The sequence below is a fragment of the Amphibalanus amphitrite genome, unplaced genomic scaffold, assembly GCF_019059575.1.
Source record: "Amphibalanus amphitrite isolate SeventyFive unplaced genomic scaffold, NRLGWU_Aamphi_draft 000355F_arrow, whole genome shotgun sequence".
NCBI classification, from domain to species: domain Eukaryota; kingdom Metazoa; phylum Arthropoda; class Thecostraca; order Balanomorpha; family Balanidae; genus Amphibalanus; species Amphibalanus amphitrite.
The window spans coordinates 365,587-376,400 of NW_024881849.1; the positions used below are offsets into that span (position 1 = coordinate 365,587).

General features: G+C 49.5%; 1 protein-coding gene across 5 annotated transcripts in view; it reads left to right on the top strand.

The window, feature by feature from the left end:
• LOC122389342 (zinc finger protein 271-like) overlaps positions 1 to 10,814 on the top strand; it is a 259,548-nt gene that overhangs the window by 221,129 nt on the left and 27,605 nt on the right. The gene's annotated exons all lie outside the window — the stretch shown is intronic.

A 10,814-nucleotide genomic window follows, 5' to 3' on the forward strand; every position in this document is an offset into this window, starting at 1 on the left:
GGCGAAGGCCGAAAGGAGATCGGCGTGGTATGTAAAGCTTACAATACCAGTATAACGCCTTTTTGGGCGACTAACGGAGCGAGCGAGAGGGTGGGCCTTGCACGTGCGAAATTGTGAGGAGGTACCTCCAACTGACTTGTGCACAGCACCCTACTAACCGGTCTCTAGCGATGTGCCAAATTTGAGGACAATCGGCCCAGCCGTTCTCGAGATCTGGAAGCGGCACTCTGCACATGCGCACGTGCAAAATGGGTCCCAACTGACTTTTGCACGGCACCCTACTAACCGGTCCGTAACTGCGTACCAAATTTGAGCGCAATCGGTCCAGCCGTTCTCGAGATCTGGAATCGACCCCTGCACGTGCGCACGTGCAGCAGCACCCCAACTCTGGCACATGGATATGCATTGCCTAGTGGGTGCATACCTACGTGCCAACTTTCAGCGCAATCGGCCAAGTACCTAGTTACCGAGATACTGCAACTATTACAAAACTGACACCCCTTCGTTTTGCACGTGGCACGTGCATAAGGGGTCACCCACATGCATCGGGAATAGTCCAATACTTGGTAGAAGGAATGAAGCTACCCTACAAAAACTACCGCATGTAAATCGGTCAAGTGGTTGCTGAGATATAAGCCTCGCAAAAGCGTCCGCACGGCCGGCCGGCCGGCCGCTCATACTCAGAAATTTCCGTTAATCTAAGGAAAGACTCCGCTCGCTCAGTAACAACTCTATCCATCTTGTATAAGGGCGGCTCCTGTAAGATACGAGTACGCTGTACAAATTGTCTGTACTTACAAGCCTGACATGTTGTTGACTTGACAAGTTGTTGACTGTTGTCGTGTTGCCGTCGGCAAACTATGTGCCGCCAAAGGCTAAAATAAAAGTAGCGTTGTTCTATTGAAGATTGTACTGAGTTTTCAGCAGGACCCCTCTCCATTAGCGAATACCTACCATATGTTCCTAAGTGTTATGGCTTTCATGTAAAAGGAAGAAAATATTGTCATGGCCGAAGAAATGTGTTTATCAATTCTCGGCTATTTTTAAGTTTTATCGCCTGTTTTACAGTCTTTTCCTTTCAGTTTGTTTGCATTGCATTGTATCAAGATATAGAGAAAATGTTGAATGTAACCATTTGTGTCATGTATGTATTTAATTTAGATAGTGGCGTTAACTGCGGCCGAGGTGTATCTGCCTCGGTGTGGTTCTTCCAACTAAAGTGGCATCGGATTGATAAATAATTGATTACGTTTTCGCTCTCTTTATCTTTAAAGTTTTGATTTTTTGGTGTTCCAAATTATCATTTTCCTTCACGGATAAGTTGGCTCGGAGTTCTGTTCATGCGCCAGTTAATAAACGGCAAGTGAAATATTCTCTAAACGAGCTTAGCGTTCCGTTTCTGAAGGCTGTATTTCGAACGATACACGGATCAACTCATGGGCGCTGATGGCTTGTCAGGTCAGCATTGCCGCTGCCGTCCACGGCGCTCACCAAGGTGATCTGGAAACGCGACCAGCTGCGTGGGTCATCTCTGGGCGTCGTTGTTGTTTCGGTGCGTGTGCTACCTGCTTTGTGCACGGAACTTGGTTAATGATCTTTCTTCTGTGTATTCTTCAGGCATCAGTGGCTCGGTCCAATGTCCCCACTGCGGCTTCAGATGTGCGGGACAACATTATCTGGATGGACACGTGAAGACAAGTCACGGCCACATCGACAGGAACGGCAGATTCAAGTGCGAGTGGTGTCAGTACTCGACCAACAGGTCCACAAACATGAAACACCACCAAAGGACTCACGCTGGGGAACGGCCGCACCGCTGTGATGTCTGTACGGCACGGTTCACTCAACGGTCACACCTCACGGCACACATGCTGACTCACACTGGAGTGCAGCCGTACGGCTGCTCCATCTGTATGGCGCGGTTCACTCGACGGTCAACTCTCAACACCCACATGCGGACCCACACGGGGGAGCGGCCACACGGCTGCTCCATCTGCACTGCACGGTTCACTACGCGGTCAAACCTCATCAAACATATGCGCACTCACACTGGGGAGCGGCCATATGGCTGCTCCATCTGCAAGGCACGGTTCACTCAACGGTCATACCTCATCACACACATGCGGACCCACACGGGGGAGCGACCTTTCGGCTGCTCTATTTGCACGGCACGGTTCACTGACCGATCAGGTTTTAATAAACACATGCGGACCCACACTGCTGCTGCTGCATTTTGTGAACAGCCGCACTGCTGCTCCATCTGCAAGGCACGCTTCACTCGACGATCGCACCTCAATACGCACATGCTGACTCACAGCGGAGAGCGGCCTTTCAGTTGCTCTGTGTGTCTTTCACGGTTCACTCGTCGGTCAACCCTCAATATACACATGCGGACCCACACGGGGGAGCGGCCGTACGGCTGCTCACGTTGCCAGGCCCGGTTTGCTCTACGGGGAAATCTCAGCAAACACATGCGGACCCACACGGGGGAGCGGCCGTACGGCTGTTCACATTGCCAGGCCCGTTTTGCTCTACGGGGAAATCTCAGCAAACACATGCGGACCCACACGGGGGAGCGGCCGTACGGCTGTTCACATTGCCAGGCCCGGTTTGCTCAACGAGGAAATCTCACCAAACACATGCAGACCCACGCGAAGAGCGGCTGTACTGCTGCAACTACTATTTAACGGTTCAGTAGTTCGGCACATAGAAAGTCACTTGAAACTGGTACACAGTTTTGGGAATTATGTAATACACTGTTATGACCGATGCGGCAAATGGAGGGATTGGCGAAGTAGGTACAACGCTGAGACTTGTCCTTGAAATGCATGAGTGGCCGCCGTACGTTTTATATTAGTGTTTAATTTGTGATTCTCGTTTATGAGCGTCGTGGCTACCGGTGTCACGTCTGGCTTCTTTATTGCTACTAAGGATGATTCAGTCGTTGTGTTGAAACTGTTCGCTTAGGGTTAGAAAAGAAGTGTCGTTTTTTAAGCGCTGTAGCGCTATGATTTGTGGAGAATATCCAGTTATATTTAGATAGTGCCTCTTTTTGTGACTTCAAATCACTCCAGTATTTGCAGTATTTCCTATTTTCTTCACAGCCTTCGTCGACAAGTCGCGGGTCAAATGTATGTCGGCATGTCGTTTAAATCTTACAGGTTTCTGTTCATCCTATGTAAACGCAGCTACTCTTAGATATGTGCTTTCTGTATCTCAGGCGTCACTGCTATGTTTCTGGTCTTGTCGCTTTCGGCAGATTACGTGCCGCCAAAGAGTGAAATAAAAGTAGCATGGCTAGATAGAGGAATGTACTGAGTTTTCATCAGGACATATGTGTATGAACCAATACCTACTTTTTATGTGCTGCAGTGTTTTGTTTATGCACGACTAAAAGTTCAAATATTGTCATGGCCGAATAAACGCGTGTTGATAATGTTTCGGCTTTTGAAGTGTTGTTTCGTTTTTGCGGACCCACACGGGAATGGCTGTACGGCTGCTCCATGTGAAGGCACGGTTCACTGAACGGCCAGCCCTCAACATAGGTACATATGCGTTCCCACACGGAGGAGGGCCCGTACGGCTGCTCACATAACCAGGCCTTGTTCACTGAATGGTCACACCTGACCAGACGCGTGCGGACTGACCGGGGAGCGACGTTACGACTGCTCCATCTGTACGGCACGTTTTGTTAGGCATGGCAATCGACGCTTCATACCGCACACATGCGTACCCACACGGGAGAGAGGCCGTACGGCTGCTCCATCTGCGTGGCACTATTTGCCAGGCTAGCAAATCTCAACAGACACCTGCGGACCCACAGGAAAAGCGGCCGTGCTGCTGGACCTGGAACTACCGTCTACCTGCAAGTGCAATCTGCATTGCATGCGTAAGGGGGCGCTCTGCATTCGAAAGAGAGGCAACTGTGAGACCTGTAGGGGCGCCGCTGATGCCCATTGGGACGCCTGCATGTGATAGAGAGACGCCTGTGAAGCTAAAGAGGGCGCCTCCATGCGAAAAAGGGCGCCTCGGTAGAAAGAGAGTTGTTTGTGTCGTGAAACGCTACTAAGGGTAGGGCACCGTCTGTGGCAAAGATAGGTATAGGTACTGAACAGAAGACAGAGAGGGGTGCCTTCGGCGCCCGTAAAAAATGGTGCCGACCTTCAGCACTGTCCGCTTAGGTGGTTACGACTTACGCCCCTGCCCTGAATCAAGATTGTCAATGATTTTCAAGTCACTAGGTCCAGGGGCGGATCCAGGAATTTTCGGGAGGGGGGGCGGCAAGTCGAAATAGGGGCGACCTGGCAATCCGGGGGCGCTCCATACAAAGGGGGCGCCAAACCGTCAAAATCGGGAGCTAAAAGCCCGCGCCGTGCTAGGGGGCGTTATCGCGCTCCTGCTCAGTTTTTTTCGCAAATATCTGAAAAACGGCTGCGCGCAGCGCTGCCATTTTCAGCATACCTTATCATGCATCTTTTTTTGCACATGTTGTAAAAATGTCTGACGCGGGCGATGGAAGGTCAGGTCACCAGGTTATGCCAAGTGACCTAGCCTAAGAAAAAGTTCAAATGCTTACCATTGCTATACCGACTGAACGATTGCTTTGAACCTTTCAGCGATTGATGAAAGCAACACTATTCATGAAATGTATATCTCAGAATTTCTATATCTGTGACCTGTGACCTATGCAGCATGACCTAAGGTCAGGTCAGTTGTGCGACGTCTCCATTAGGTAGGTATAATTAACCCTCGCCGGACCTATTGGTTTTCTACATACGCGCCGGCCGAGGGGGGAGGGGGGGGGGGGGCGGGTACGACCCCCCCTCGCCGTTTCGCCCCTGGTGGAGCTAGCGCGTCGCGGAAAAAACGAGCGTGTGCACCGTTACGAGACGCAGAGATTGGTACCCGATTTTAAGGTCCTAGGTCAACCGGTGACCTCTGAGGTCAGGTCAAGTGCCCCAAGGTACGGTTCAGTTTTTGGTGAATAACTTCGCAAAAAACGGCCGTAGAGCGCCGATTTTGGCAGCATCGTGTTCGTCTCGCTCAGGCGCGTCGAATGATATACTTTTTGTCCGGGTCAGGTCAACTTGGGGTGTTGACCTCAGGTCAAGGTCAGGTCAGCACCCCCAGGTCACGAAGTTGGTCGAAAGAGGTCATGTCGCATATCATTCGATTCGGCAGGCCTTCCTGAGTCCATTGGTGGCTTTCCCGACTCGCTAGCTCAATTTGATCAAGAGTTATTGACGAAAAACTAATATGACCTTGATGACGTCATAAATGACGTCACGCAAGGTCAACATTGCAAAAGTGACGCATCTAACCTTGCAAGGAGTGCATCAAATCACGATTCTGTGTGCTTGAGATAGCTGGAGATCGTTCCCGGCGCCAGAATAGCAGTTTTCATATTTCCCCATTGACTTATAATGGTGAGGTCACGAAAATGACCTGACCTCATATGACCTTTAGGAAAAATCCGAGATATACAAGTTGTGGGACTCATAATGGATACTAGATCCTGCAAGTTTCATTTCCCTGTGACATCTCCTCTGGCAGTGAGGGCGTTGCGAAGTTGCGACATCTGAAGACCGTGCAGAGGTTCACTTATGACGTCATAGGTCAGTGACCTGACCTGACCCAAAAATGCGGTTGGTGTCAAATGATCCGGCTTGGATCAAAGGTCAGGTATGCCAAGTTTCAGCTCTCTATCGCCAGCGTGTTCGGAGCTATCGCGAAAAAAAAAACCTATGGGGGGGGGGGCGGCACCCGCCCCCCCCCCTCGGCCGGCGAGGGTTAAGTCTTTGGGAGAAAACTGAAAGGCATCTCTTTTGGACGAGCGCCATTCTAGACAATATCAAGCATTGGGATGCATATAAAATTAACACACTGAATAAGAACATTGCACCTAGTGTGACCACTCATTATGTCCCAGAGGTCATCCCATGTCATGAAAGGTCCGCATCAGTTTTTTTTTTAATAACTTGATAGATTCAAGCTAGAGCGATAAAAACACCTCAGCTGTGTTCAGCTCGACGATACGCATCGACTGCTATGCAGCATGACCTTTCCCGGTCAGGTCATGACCTTGACCTGAGGTCAAATTCTCAAAATTACCTTTCATAAGGTCAACCTTTAGTTTGTTCGACGTGTCTCGACGACAGAAACGCAATGCTGGCAAACGTAATGTCGAGACTCTCTTGAGTCAAAAGTTATTGCAGGAAAACATTGTTCGTAAAAAGGCTATTTTTAGAGTCTTTTGCCCTCTGAAGGCTAAACCGTTGACCTGAGGTCAAATCTGAGCGCAGCTTGCAGAAACACCTTTAAAAGGGCTATCGAATGCGCTTTTCTTCGGCACTATAGCTCTATTGGTTTCCGAGTTATGTGCCGCTGCTTCGAAAACGGAAAAATGTTGAAATAGGCAACATTTTACCTTTGATTACCTCTGGTGACCTGACATTCGACCTGACTTAAAAAATGACCGTTTTGTTTTCGTCCTGTTTTTGACGATCTTTCGAATGCCGCTTATCGCGTGTCACTACGCGGCCCAGGAGCCGAGTTAGACGAGGGAGTTTGCCCCCCCCCCCTCCCTAGCAGGACACGGAAAACTCAGACCACCAGCACGGCACGGGTTAAAAGTCGTAGATGGGCACCGCTACCCTAGCAAAAGATATTAGCAAAAAGGTGGCCTCCATTTACTGGTGCAGTCCTTCTTCTCCCGGTGATGCCCCCTCCTTTTTCTGGAAGCGTCTCACTTATGCTGGTATGCCTCACTTCCCGGGGGCGCCCAACCTCTGCTTGGATCGCCTAATCCATTATGGAGAGACCCACTTTGCTTAAGTCGCCTCATTTCTTCCTTCTAAGAACGACCAATTTGCTGTAGGCGGCCCACTTATCTGGGACGCCCATCTTCTGCTAGAAGTGCCCCTCTTCTTCCTGATGCGTCCCACTTCTACTACGAGTGCACCTTTTCTGTTAGGGCGCCCCTCTGCTGCTGAGGAGTCTTTTTCTACTGTGAATAGGAAGCCCTCTCCTGTTGGGCGACCCCAAATTCTGCTGGAGGCGCTCCACTTCTGCCCAACTTTTGGTGGGATGCCCGTCTCTTGCAGGGGGCACTTCTCTTTTGCTGGAGACGCCACTCTTGTGGGGGCGCCCTTCCACTGCGGGGAGCCACTGCGGGGCTCCTGTTTTTTTTTTTTCTGGGGCGAGGCGACCCTCTGCTGCTCGGAACGGGGCACACCTCTCCTTTTACTGGGGCAGTGGGCACCGCCCCTCTGCTGGGGTTGCCCTTCCGCTGTCGTCAGGGGCGCCCCTCTCGGTAGAATATACTCCTTTTCTTTTTGTAATGGGGCGCCCCTCTTCTACCGGGGGCGCCCATCTGCTGCTGGGGCGTCTGTCTTCTGCCGGATATTGTCAATGGGGCGCCCCTATCCTGCTTGGCGGGCCCAACCTCTGCTGGAGGCTCCCCATCTCTGATCAACTTTTGCTGTGGCGCCTCTCTTCTGCTGGGGCGCCCCTCTTCTGCTTGGGGCGCCCGTCTCCTGCTGGAGACCCCTCTCTTCTGCTGGGCGCCCCTCTTTTGCCAGTGGCACCCATTTTCTTAGTATGGGACTCCTTTTTTTGCTGGAACGCCCAGCTACTGTCAGGGCGCCCCTCTTCTCGGAATGGGGGCGCCTCTCTCCTTTTGCTGGGGCGTCGCTCCTCTTCAGGGGGACACGTCTCCTGCTAAGGGTGCCCTTCCGCTGCCAGGGGCGCCCCTCTTGAACAGAACGTATTTTATATTCTTGTAACGAGACGCCCTCGTCTGCTGGGGGCGCCCATCTGCTGCTGGGGCGACTCTCATCTGCTGGGAATAGGCAATTGGGCGTCACTCTCCTGCTTGGTGAGCCCAACTTCTGCTGGAGGCGCCCTATTTCTGCTGAACCTTTGCTGTGTCGCCGCTCTTCTGCTCGGGGCGCCCTCTCTGCCGCGGGATATGGGCGCCTTTTTCGGATGGCGGGGGGGGGGGGGCGGCCGCCCCCGTCGCCCCCCCCTGGATCCGCGCCTGACTAGGTCATGTCCTTGATTTAAAAGTCGAGCAGAAAATCCTGTTCCCCGGCCTTGAGGAACGGGAAATCAAATAAGTGCCTACCTGTCTGAATTAAGTTTATAGATTTCTGAGTTACTGCGTTCCACGCCCGAATATCAATTTCTTAGCTGGATGGTTGCGAATATCAATCTGCTGCTTATCTGATGGTCGTATAGATTTCGATGACCCTGAGCCTTGGATTCAGGGGGGTTCGCTCCCGTGCCTTCAGCATTACGAAAAATGGCAACAACCCGTGAGCAGCATCAGCGCTCACGCACATGTTCAAAGAAAACAACGTGTAATGGACTGCTGACGACGGCCCTCTCCACCAATCAGCGTTCGGCATCTCGGGCGCTGATTGGCTGGTAGCAAACGCGTCATATGTGGGTCTCATTTTTTGCTATCGGTGAACGCGTTATTTAATACACAGTGGCCTATGGAGAATGGCACGCGGAATTGAAGGTCAGTGTTTTATTGCTTCGTACATGCGAATGGGGGCATTTGAGTGGCATTTGACACCATTTTCGAAATCTACAGTGAATTTCTGATCGACTCATGTATATATTTTTATGAATTTGACAGTATTAGTGCTACATAGTCGGTGTTTTATGTTGGTGTTGTTTCTCTCGACCTTTGTCTTGGACTTTAATCATATCTTTTCTCGAAAATGCTTGCCATAACCAGGTCTAAACTATATCTGTATAAAGGGAATATGTGTTGAATATGAGGAGAAAGTAGTAATGACCATTCTGCCTATCAAACTGCCAGAAGGTGTGCTTGTAAGGTGATTCAAACTGCAGTATGGGTTGCAGATGTGGGTTTGACACTAGCATTGTTGTTGTAACCCCACTTGCTCTAATAAAATGGCAACATGGGGTTATGTAGGTACACACTATTGCACAGCCTGGTATCAAGCTGGTTGATATGTGGAGGATAATGAAAGCATAAAAACCTTTCTTAAGTGAATAGGAGCGTTGCGTCTTGTGAGTTGTGACTTATGTCAAGTCATTTTAAATCAAATGATTGTGATTGTAACTTTTACTTCAATTATTATTGCGAGTTTTGACCTTTTTAATCATCAAGTTTTATGTGTACCAATGTCATATCCCTGTGTAATGTCTGTGCGGCTTTGTGCAGTGTGCGTGTCTTGAAACAAACCAATTTATTTTGTACCTTTTTGTACTTTAACAAAGGTATGTCAAAGGACAAAAATGTAATGTCTATTATCATTGACACTACTACAGCTAACTTTGCCCTTTATTCCTATCTTTCAGGGGCATTCAATTCAATCTGCTTTCCAGTGCAGTACCCAGGAGGCTGCAACTGAAACTCGCACAAAGGCAATCAAGTGTCACTTCATCAGCCTACAGCAACAGCCCATCTGTAATCAAGATATGGATGAAGTGGCATAGAAGAACAACCAGTTCAAACATGAAAAGATGTATTTTGTTTTGGACTATGTCTTAGCATAACAGAACAGCACACTTGCTGCTTTTTATGTTTGCCCTGTGTGCAGTTTTGAATAATTTTAACTATGAAATGCTTTTGCCAACTCTTCTCTTTACATAAGCTTCCTTTGTCATGCATGATGTAGGCATATTTCCCCTGGCACTTTTCAAGCTTTTGTTATGGACATTGGTGCTACCTATATTAGATGATGCTTCAGATGTGTCCAGTAGTTGATGAAGGGAGAAGAGGAGTAGGACAGCTGATAGCCATTACCAAAATATGTGCTTGTCTGCACTTCGGGCTGTTCCATCATATGCAACTTCTATTTACTTCCTTGAGTTGAAAACACCTCATCTTTTGTTTCTTTCCTGTGTGGCCATTGTTTCCGTGGTGCTATAAACGTCAAGTTTGAAGTTGGTATCCAAGTGAGCAAAATGTGCATCATTTCAGTCCGTCTTGAATCATTCGTCTTGAATTATATCCCTAACTGACATCCTGTTATTTGTCCTGCAATGTCTGTGCCAGTGTCCGCCCTTACCTCCGGCTCCAGCCTCCAACCAGCCCTGCTGAGCTCTGTCGCCGGCGCGGTGTGTCGCAACGTGCTGTTTCTCCACTCCAGCCGACAGCTGCTAGGAATCGTCCTGTGCCATGCGACACAGCAATTGTAAGCTGCAGGTCACATTCGGACTGATTGGCTCCGCATATGTGCATCCGGCCGAGTGCTAGTCGATATCAGGGACGTTGGTCGGACTGTTGTGGCGGCGTGCATTGTGCTGGTTGAAGTTGTTGTATTTCTGTTAGTGAAAAGCATTAATACATAACCATGGCCGCAGCCCAATGTTATTGTGGATTTCAGAGGGAGTGGCCAGTCAGGAGGGCCCCATGTGGGTATGGATCCAGTGTCCAGTGGGATTGGCTAAGATTTCCGGCGATTGATAAACGCTTCTATGATAGTAAACTTAGTCCTATTGAGTTATGAGGGGAGGTGACGTGAGGGACCTGACCTTACTAAACTCTTGTGAAAACACGATACATACGAACGGTAAGAAACCGGCAGCCATTCTTTCCGCCAACTGTCATCTTTCTGTGAAGGATTTCTTGGCACTGAGTGTTCAGAAATTGCGTTGTTTTTGGACTGTGTAGAGGCTCACGAGCGACAAGATAGCTCAACAACCTGACGTACCTTAAATATGCGACTTGTACCAGAAGATACAGCTTGATCAAAAGATTGGACATGTCAAATTTCAGCTCTTTAGCTCAAAAGACTTTTGAGCTGTCGTAAAAACCGTCAGTGTGGCACCAT